This window comes from Tupaia chinensis, unplaced genomic scaffold (genome assembly GCF_000334495.1).
Source record: "Tupaia chinensis unplaced genomic scaffold, TupChi_1.0 Scaffold143602_1, whole genome shotgun sequence".
Lineage (NCBI taxonomy): Eukaryota > Metazoa > Chordata > Mammalia > Scandentia > Tupaiidae > Tupaia > Tupaia belangeri.
In genome coordinates, this window is record NW_006203448.1 from 1,532,878 (window position 1) to 1,543,180 (window position 10,303).

The following is a 10,303-nucleotide window of genomic DNA, read 5'->3' on the forward strand; positions in this document are numbered from 1 at the left end:
GGGAAAAGTATGAGGCCATAGGCAGTACACCTGCGGGTTTGGGGCCGAAGGAGGTATAACACCCACCCTCCATCCAGCCCTCCTCACCCCGCCAACCCTGCAGGACACAAGGGCTCCGCGAATCCTTTGGCTCACCGGGCCTGCCCAGCTGCAGGATGTGGGCCAGTGTGTCGGCTCGGTCCGCACGGTGCCAGCTCCTCTGTGCCCTGTTACAGAAAGCTGCCGAGCCACGGGAGCGGATGAACCAGTCTCGCCCCAGCAACCAACCCCTCTGACGGGGCAGCAAGCTGAGGCCCAGCTGGGGCAGGCACCGAGCCTGCCTTGGAGGCTGGCACCCAGCGGGGTGCATGCTCTGCTCCCCGACGCCAGCAGGGCCCAGCTCTGCAGAAATCAGAAGTAGAGCGGAGTGTGTGCGACGTGGCTGGGAAGGCCCCGAGGGGGAGCGGCCAGGCGGCCTCGTTAGCGCTGACCTTGGCACCAAGCCGCTCCTGATGGATGGGGTTTGAGCCTGGACGGGCCCCGGGGGAACGACAGCCCCATCCATTACGGGCGCATCAGTGCCTCCGAGCCCTCCCTGCTCAGGATGCCACAGCAGAGGGCTGGGATAAATCTCTGTCTGGGCCACAGCAGAAAGGGAACAAGGAAGGCATGAAAAACGCCTGTCCCGGCTCTGGTGACAAAGCCACCGCGGAGGGGGAAGGAGCCCGCAGGAGTGTGCGCAGGTGGGAGGAGACGGAGCTGGGCCCAGGCCGGCTGAGCTGCCAGGAACGGTGGATGGAGAGGATGGGGTCTGGCCACTATCCTCCGCTGCCTGGGCCCCTTCCACAAAACCCCCTGGAGACCCCAGCACCTGGAAACAGGCTGGCCTTGGGAGGAGGCGACCTGGTGGAGCTCAGTTTAAAGTCCTGGCCCTGGGGGACCAGCAGTTGGCATAATAGCTATGGCGCTGGACTCCCATGTAGTCGACCATGGTTTGAGTCCTGGACCCGGTGGCTTAAACTCACGCTGGGCACGTGTGCATGCGTGCCCAAGATCCTGAGAGGAGAATGGAGGGATTGAGGTGTGGCCACCCCCCCCGGGGGGGGCGGTGATTTCTCACTTCTGTCTCTCTGTCTCTGTCTTTCTGGCAAGCGCACGTGCCCTATAGAAAAACAAACAAACCGCTCCAAAAAAGAAAGTCAAGTCCCAAGGCCATGGCAGAGAAGCCCTGGCGGGCAGCAATGGAGGGATCTGGGTACCGGCCAACACCTCCACCTCCCCAAAGAATCTGTTCTGGCGGCTACATGCACGGGCCTGGACTGGACCTCCACGCCTCAGTAACCACCCGTGGCCTCCTGCTAAGGGACGGAACCGCTCGTGCCTCAGTTTCCTGTGGTAGATGGAAGTGGCGGGGCGCCTACTGCACAGGCCGAGTGAGGGCTAATTGAGTCACCCAAGGACTGCTGGGCCCCGAGTGCTCAAAGCTGACTGTCACGGCTGCAGCGGGGTCTCGCCCCACACCAGGCCACCTGCACTGTCGTGGATGGACTTGGGATGAGAAACCACCCCCCCTCCCAGGGCTTGTCCTTCCTCCTGGAAGTGTGGACAGTGCTCTGGAAGGAGACGGGGCTCAAATCCTGGCACCGGCTAGCCGTGTGGCCTTAAGCGAGTGACGCCGAGCCTAGGTTTTCAGTCTGTAAAACGGGGACACTGGTCCCTACTTGGTGGCCTTGTGGGCGATCAATGAGACGAGTGGTCAGAGTGCAGCGCTATGCCCGAGGGTGGCTCAGGGGGGACTGGGCCTTAGCCATGGCACTGCCTCCACTCCAAAGCACACACTGGCCCCTGCTTCATCCTCTGAAGCCCTGAGCACAGAGCCCCTCACTGTCCTCATGAAACGGTTTTAGAGGGTTGGGGACGGCTGCCACATCTCTGCAACTCTTCTCGGCCACCGAGGAGGACGGCCTTGCTGTGTCGCCATCCCCCTGCCCAGTCTCACGCTGGGACTGCAAGCACATGCCACCAGGCCCAGCTCCTTTTTTCCCCCTTTAATTAATTAATAAATAATTTTAGTTTGACCAGAGAGGGACAGAGTGAGAGTGAGAAAGCAAGCCACCAGGTCTAGGACTTGAACCGTGGTGGGCCATGTGGGAGTCTAGCGCCCTTAACCACCATGCCACCTGCCGGCCCTGTGTCTGGCTCTTTTTCAGACAGGGTCTCACTGAGCTGCCCAGGCCAGGCTCAGGTTTGCAGTCAGCCCCCGTGTCACTGGGACTACTGGCCTTTAGGGTGGGCGGAAATTGAACCCAGGCCTGCCATGTGGGCCCGGGCTGTGGAGCAGAAGCGTAGCAGCATATATGCCACAGCGGTCCAAGGACAGGGCGTTTTTGTCACGCTCTCTGTAACGGTGGCTGTGCCCATCCTCGCGGCGGCCCCCACAGACACTCCTGCACTGGGGCCCTCTCGTGAATATGCGACGTCCTGCCTTAACTCGGTGGTGTATGCGCCACCTGAGCAGCTGAGTGGAGGACAGAGGCCTCCCTTGTTCTAGACTTGCTGCCTCTATCGATGCAGGCAACACGTGCAGCCACTTTTTGAGGCAGGGTCATGGCGCTGCTGAAAAAAACAGCAGGAAGGAGAGTTGGGGCACGGTGGGATCTGTTAAATGATGCGGGGATCTCTGGCTTTACCATCTGGTCTCAAATGAATTGTTTGCCTTTTCTTTTCTTTTTAAAAAAAATATTTTAACTTTATTTATTCATTCACTTATTTATTTCAATTTGAGCAGAGAGGGATAGAGAGAGAGAAAGAGAGAGAGCAAGCCACCGGGTCCAGGACTTGAACCGCAGTCAACCATGTGGGAGTCCAGCACCCTTAACTACCATGTCACCTGCTGGCCCGACTTTTCTTTTTCTAAGAGGTTTTTGTTATAGGGTGCATGCACTCGCCAGAGAGAGAGAGACAGAGACAGTGAGAGGGAAAGTGATAATCACTCCCCCCAAGGGGGATGACCACCCTATGATCCCCTCTCCTCCTGATATCCTGGGCATGCAAGTGCATGCACTCGGTGTGATTTTCAAGTCACGGAGTCTAGGACTCTAACCGCCCTTGGCTATGTGGGAGTCCAACAACGTAACTGCTATGCCATCTGCTGGTCCCACTATTTGGCTTTTTAATTGAATTGAATTGCATTTTTTAACTTGGTATAGGGTACATGTGCTCCATGAAGAAAGAGAAAGGAAAATGAGAAATCACCCCCCGGGGGGATGGTCACACCGCAGTCCCTTCTCCTCCATTCTCCTCCTGGGATTTGGGGCACGCACGCACACGCGCCTGGTGTTTCTCAGGCTGCCATGTCCGGGACTTAAATAGTGCAGCTGGCCGTGTGGGAGTCAGGTATGTTAAGCACCACACCGCAAGCTGACCCTGCACAATTTACCTTCTTTTCCCTCTAGTAATTACTTATTTAACTTCGTTTATTATCATTATTTTTAATTTGACCAGCGGGAGAGAGGGAAAGTGAGAAAGCAAGCCACCAGGTCCAGGACTTGAGCAGTGGTCGACCATGTGGGAGTCCAGTGCCTTAACCACCACGCCACCTACTGGCCCCGGCTATTTGCTTTCAATAACTCTGTCTCAAAGCCTTAGGGGCCCTAGATCATGTTTCTCTCCAGCAAATAGCACTGGAGGACCTGCTATGCCAGGCATTGAGTTAGACTCAGACCCTCCAGTGGGGGACAGAACTGATACTGTCCCTACCCTCTGGGACCCGAGTGCCCGGTGGAGGAGACTGGCATAATGGATGAGATTTAACTGCGCTCAGAGGCAGCACCAGAGCAGACACGGGGTAGGGTGGGGTGGGGAGGCAGGACGCGCTCGCTCTGTCTGGCAGGCTGTGGGCTCAGGCTTGCCGAGGCTGGGGCTCTGTGAGACCCACCTGCTCCCCCTCGTGGCCAGCCCCGCTTGCCTGCAGCTGGGCTTCAGGCCACAGAGACCCAGCCTTGGTCTCGCCCTTCAGAAACCATCTCGGAGCGCTGGGACAGCTGCCTGGGAAGGGACTTATGATTATTTCATAGGAGTTTGGGTGGGCAGCTTGGATTTTGGTCGTCAGCTCCAGGAGAAACAAAATAACCAGGAGTGATTGATAGGCCCATTGTAAATTTGTAAAATAAATCAGCGTGGCAGAGAGATTCAAAAAACCTGTCAGGCAGCAAACATTTTTTTTTTTTTTAACAGCCTGAAAACTTCCTCCATCCTTCACATTCGTCAAAGTCGGGCTGATGATGCATCTCGGAGCAGGGCGAGCGGCAGCTGCAGAGGGGCGGGCGGGCCTCAGCTCCTCTTGCTGTTCCTTATTTTCTCCATGGTCTGAATGATCTCACTGGATGAGGGGGTCGAGACCAGACTCACTAGGGACGAAATAAAGATTCCGCTGACGTGGCACGTTGTCCTGGCTTCGCGTTTGGTCCGGCGTGGCCATGCGTCTGTACTCGTACAGCAGTTACCGAGGGCCTCCGGCCGCAAAGAGACGGCAGAGCTGTGCAGCCTGGGGCAGCCGTGCAGGGAGGGCCTCGGGTGCTCCTCTAGGAGTTTGAATTCCTGGGAAGTGGGGAGCTGCAGAGGGGAAGTGCAAGAAGTGACACCACAAGGAACACTCAGGCCCGGCGTAGGGGGCACAGTCAGAGTCGGTAGCAAATCCAACTGCAGGGCTGGAAGCCACATGACTGACCGCCGATTCGGACCTCCAGCCAAGCTGACCGGAAATGCGCTGGGCACGTGTGTGCATGTCCGAGATCCTGACAAGCTGCGGGGCTACGGGACAGAGATTGTGGTGTGGCAGGACCCTCTCTGAAAGAGGGTGCTTCTCTCTCTGTTTTTCTCTTCTCTCTCTCTTTTTTTTTTAGAGAGGTTTTTGCTATAGGGCGTGTGCGCTCGCCAGAAAGGCAGAGACAGAAAGTGAGAAATCACCCCCCAGTGGGGATGGCCACCCCGCAATCCCTTCTCCTCCATTCTCCTCTCAGGATCTTGGGCATGCATGCACACACACCTGGCGTAAGTTTAAGCCACCAGGTCTGGGACTCGCACCACAGTCGACTAAATGAGAGTCCAGCGACATAGCCATTACACCAACTACTGGTGTAATAAGGATGCACCGAGGATGGTGGGCACCATGGCTGACATGTAACAGTTCCCATAATCCATAGTTGCCATTGTAAGGTCAAAGGGGTCTGCCCACCAGCTTGCCCAAGTCAGACGCTGACGCACAGGGGCTGGGTGCCCATTGACGGAGCGATGGATCCTGCTCCTAGCACCTTGCCTGGAGTGTGGCGTGAGGCTCCCAAGCAAGATAGTGGCAGAGCCCTGGGTGCCCAGACTCTGCAGGAGTGCCAGCTGGTGCCCGATCTGCCCACACCCTCCCTGACTCATCACAATCGGGGCTGCAGGACCATCTAGGAGTGGTAACAATTAAGATGCTGAGGGCCTGTGGACATTGGAAAACACTTATTAAATGTATCAATAATTACGTCTTTCATAGTTACATTTCTGGCCTCCAGACATATCTGTGTACTGAACTTGGGCGCAGCACCCTTTGAGAACTGTTAGGGCCTTACACATGGCTGGTAATGAGTTTAAAATTCCTCCCTGGTTTGAATTCTGAGATTTGGCAGTGAAATGGCAGTGAGAGAAGGCCCGCACTGCTTCCAGCTGCCTGATCCTGGAGGCGTGGGCTCTGCAGCCAGCCACACAGACAGGTGGAAATTCAGATGCCACGGGCCTGGGGCGGGGGTAGAACTCTACCCGTCCCCATCCTGGCCTGGGAAGTGTAGAATGATACCTGCCACACGAGGAGGCTGTGAGGGTCGGCAATAACGAGCGCAGACTGCCTGCCACGCCGACAGCTCGGCTCGTACAGCTGGTGTGGGTGGTAGCCCTGTGCTACGGAGGGCACGGTCTCTCCCAAGGGGAGCGGCAAGCCCAGCCGGCTGTCAGTCGGTGGTGAGTGGACAGCGGTGGAAGCCACTGGCCCACGGTGGGTCGGCCTTGGGGCAACCTTGGGATGTGGGTGGTGAGTGGACAGCGGGGGAAGCCACTGGCCAACGGTGGTTCGGCTTGAGGACACACTGGGAATGTGCTCGCAGGCCCGGGGTCCCAACCGGCTGGAGGTTTGGAAGGCTGCTACTGGGCGCCTCTGTCCACCGCTGTCTTACACCCCTGCTCTCTATCGTGAATCAGATAAGCCTCAGAAACCAAACGCAGGGCCAACGGCTTGTGCAGAGCTTAGAGCTGTGCAGAGAAAGCTGGGTCGCGCAAGGCCAGGCACGTGTGCACACGTGTGCAAAATCCTAACGAGACGAGGAAACCGACGAGAAAGGATGGCAGCGTGAGCACGGCCCTAGGCGTGCGGGGAGAGGCGCTTTCTCTACGCCACCCCCAGCTCTCAGGAGCATACAGGCCCTACGGCAATTAATTTAAAAAACTGACACTGTCCCTCGGCCCCCGCCCGAGCCAAGTGGGAGTGCAGACCCCTTTGCCCAGGCTTCTGACTTTTCAAAAGATTTGGGAAATTCAGGTTTTTCTTAAAAATCTCCTCATTTTTTTTTTTACTGTGACAACTCATTTAACCTCCCCCCCCCACCCCTACACCCCCCCCCCCCCCCCCCAGGAACTACATGGAGCAAACAAGTATCTCAGTGGGTGACTTGGTCACGGCCCCCCTTCCCGGATAATTGCTTAGGTCCCACTTCCTTTAAACCACAGAGGCTCACAAATGTACTGGCTACCCGGGAAAAGTCATTGTGCACCTTTGCATAGGAAACCAGAAAAATCCAACACGACCTTCCCAACGACCTCGTCCTTTTCTTAGCGACAGCCCATAATAAATGGATGTGGACTGGGAACCAAATAAACTAAGAGGAAAGGGATTAACTGAATAATCCCCAAGTCTGGTTTGCATTCCATCTGGTATTACGAGATGAAATGGCGGGGCGATGGAGGGAGGGAGATTGATCGACAGATTGGCAGCTACTTCTTTTGCCCATTGGCAAATATATAACCGTCAGGAGGAGGGGCTGGCGGTGGTGCCGCGGCAGAGCACAGACTGAGCCACATGGGGAGGCTCCCAGCTCGCATCTGGAGCCCTCCCTGAGTACTGGGGTTTGGGGGTGCTGGGGGTGGTTTCTGGCTCAGGGCCCTGTGGGTGATGTCAATCTGGCTCCGTCTCCTGCTCATGAGAAAGGTAAATAGAGATGTTTTTGTTTTTATAAATGGCAGGGGATGTGATATTGGGGGGTGGCGGGGAACTGGCTGTGATCGGAGCTTTAATTCACAGTGGTTACAGCCCCTGTGCGTTTCGGTACCCCTCACACACAGTGAGTTTCCATGGATTTACTCTGAGGTGGGACTTGACAGACCGACTTGTTTTAGCTTTGCTGTAGGGCACATGTGTTCATTGGAGGGAGAGGGAGAAAAAGACAGTGAGAAGTCACCCCCCCCCCAGGGGAGATGGCCACGCCACAATCCCTTCTCCATTTTCCTCTAGGGATTTTGGGCATGCATGCACGTGTGCCTGGTGTGTGTTTTAAGTTGCCAGGTCCAGGATTCGAACTGCAGTCTACTACATGGGAGTCCAGCAACGTAACCATTATGCCATCTACTGGCCCCAAGCCTGACGTATTTTTCAAGCCCATCAGGTCTGGGAATCAAATTGCACAGTTGGCCGTGAACTTTTGTGCCATCTGCTGGCCCGGGCTTTATCTTCTAACACATCTGTGGTTGCGGGTAAATGGCTCTAGTTTGTGTCTTTTTATTTATTGGACCAAATCACCCCAGCAACGCCTCAGTAGTCAGGTGTAATCCGGTTTGGTCTTTAACATGCTTTTAAAGTAAAGAAATAAATACAATCGAAGGCCGTAAAAGGCGGTTAGAGAATGGGCCTTGGCCCCATAACTTTAAAGTAATAGCTCCATTATGGAGGGGGACACACGATTTTTAACTGTTCCTCTGCATTTGTGCTGTAAGGCTGAGGGTTTTGCAGGCAGGTTGGGCATCTCAGTAAAAGCTTTTCCTGAAGCCACTTAACCTCCATTTACGAAGAAATAAAGCGAAATTGATGCTGATTTGGGCCTGCTTTGGGGGCTATTTCTGTTCCGTAAAAGCCCTTTTGCCTGCAATTTGCTGAGCTGCCCTGTCACAGCCGGAAGGGCCGCCGTTGATAAAGATAAAGCTTTATGGCCGCGATATTTGCTGCTAACAGCAACCTAATGCAGCATTTTCATTTTCGTGCAATTAATGTTAATGTCTGCTACGAAAATTGTCATTAAATACCATTTTAAAATCCATTCAATTTGCATATGCAAAGCCCATTCAGCATCACAGAAGATATAGGCAGTACTTCATCACGCCTTTCCCCTGGAATGGTGGCCACGCGGGTTGATAGCAATTTAAGATTCCACACTGAAAGCTGGATGATAACGGATGTCCTTTCTGAGCTTCTCTGACTTGAGTGATAGAAGGGACCGGAAACTGGGTGTTCACTTCAGTCCTGAGGAGGCAGGATGCATGGAGTGAGCCCTGGACAGGGCGTCTGCCAGCCTGGCTGTGGCCTGGCTCAGTTCACAGTTCGCAGTGTGGCCCCGAGGCGCTCTCCTCACCTCTCTGACCTCCTGTCTTCTCCTGGTTTAGATGAGGGCTTTGAACCAGGTGACCACTGATGTCCTGTTCTAACATTTGATATTTTCACATGCAAGCACACTAGAATGAGAATCAGGTCACTCCCCACCAAGAAGGTGTGTGAACTTGGGGAGGCCAGCCGGCCTCTCCCTGCTTCCTGCCTGCACAGGGTTACAAGGACAGGAAATAAAACTGGCATGCGGGTTTGTAGCCAAGCTGGGAGACAGAGCTCACTCTGAGATCAGCCGCCAGGCTTCCGGAGCCTGCCCCGGCTACAGGCGAGGGAAGGAGACCCTGGAGCAGGGCGGTACGTGGAGGGTCGGGGACAAAGCGGGACCCGGCACCTCAGGCTGCTCCCGGCCTGGGCTCCCCTCGACCCTGCGTGGTCCCAGCACGGACTCATCTCCCGTGTCTGCAGGGACTCTTCCACTTGGCTGCAGGCAGTCTGGGAAAGTGAGGCAGGGAGACCGTATGCTGAGGGCCACAGCAGAGGGGTCAGATCCGGCGGCGAGAATCAGGCAGACACCTCGGAGGGGCTGATGGGGGTGTTACAAGGTGAGGACAGAGGGAAACAATTAGTCAACCCCGCCCAGAGGTGACTTTGCGGTGTGTCCCCTCCCGGGTTTCGAGGACTGGTGAGTGAAACACATTTCCGGTTCTGGTGAGCAGGACATACCTCGTACCTAAGTCCCTGGGGCGTGGCAGATGACGGGCTGACCGACGGACAAGCAGTTCGCCCAGGAGGATGGTGTGGAGACAGGAGGAGAGAGGAGGCAAAGGGAAAGCCGACGGAGTGTGGAGCAGCCGTGCGGAAACAGCATGGTGAGCCCTTGGACGCTGGCCTGGAATGACCCCAGGGCCAGGAGCCCCGCTTCTGGGCACCCTCGAAAGGTCTGACGCAGATATTTGCTCCCCCAAGTTGAGAGCAGCAGTATTCCCGGCAGCCGAACAGGAGGCACCCAAAGGCTCCAGCCAGGGCTGAAAGGACGAACCGTGGTCCGCCCAGACAGTGGGACATCACTAAGCCTTTTGTCATGCTCTCACTGCAGGGCCTGCAGACATCACGGGGTGCAGAGGAGGCCAGGTACCAAAAGGCAAGCGCTAGGTTCGGGTTACAGGAGCTCGTGACCAGGAGCAGCGAGCTCACAAGACAAATGGGGGAGCATTTCCTGGGGACGGCGTTACGGCAGGGACACACCACAGTGTGACCGTGCTTGGTGCCACCGAGCCGTGCACTTCAACATGGCGGGAATGGCAGGGATCTCTGTCAGCCGTAAAAACCTCGAAAACAATGAGACAGACACAAAGAAGGAGCTGCCAGTAAGACACAACAGGGTGGCGGCCGAGTGGGAGAAGGAGCCTCACCCAGGACCTGCGCGGGGCAGTGCACAAGGCAGGCCCGGCCCGGGCAGGGGCCCTGCATGAGGGGGGCAGGCCATGGCCACGGCCACAGCGGGGGCTGGGGGCTGCCAGTCAGCCCTGTCAGTCGGGATGGCTCTGGGCAGCTCCAGGCCAGGCTGCTCACCACTGTGTGGGAGCAGCCTTCTTCATGGCCGGTGAGGCATGAGGCGCAGATCTGCGATTTCCGTGCTAACAGCTAGTTTGAAACATGGTGTGGGGAGGTTAGGAAGCCTGGCTGCCGGCCTCCCACCCC

General features: G+C 56.2%; 1 protein-coding gene across 1 annotated transcript in view; it reads right to left on the reverse strand.

Annotated features, from left to right (window-relative positions):
• The window catches only part of CFAP77 (cilia and flagella associated protein 77), a 158,999-nt gene that overhangs the window by 66,901 nt on the left and 81,795 nt on the right, over positions 1-10,303 (reverse strand).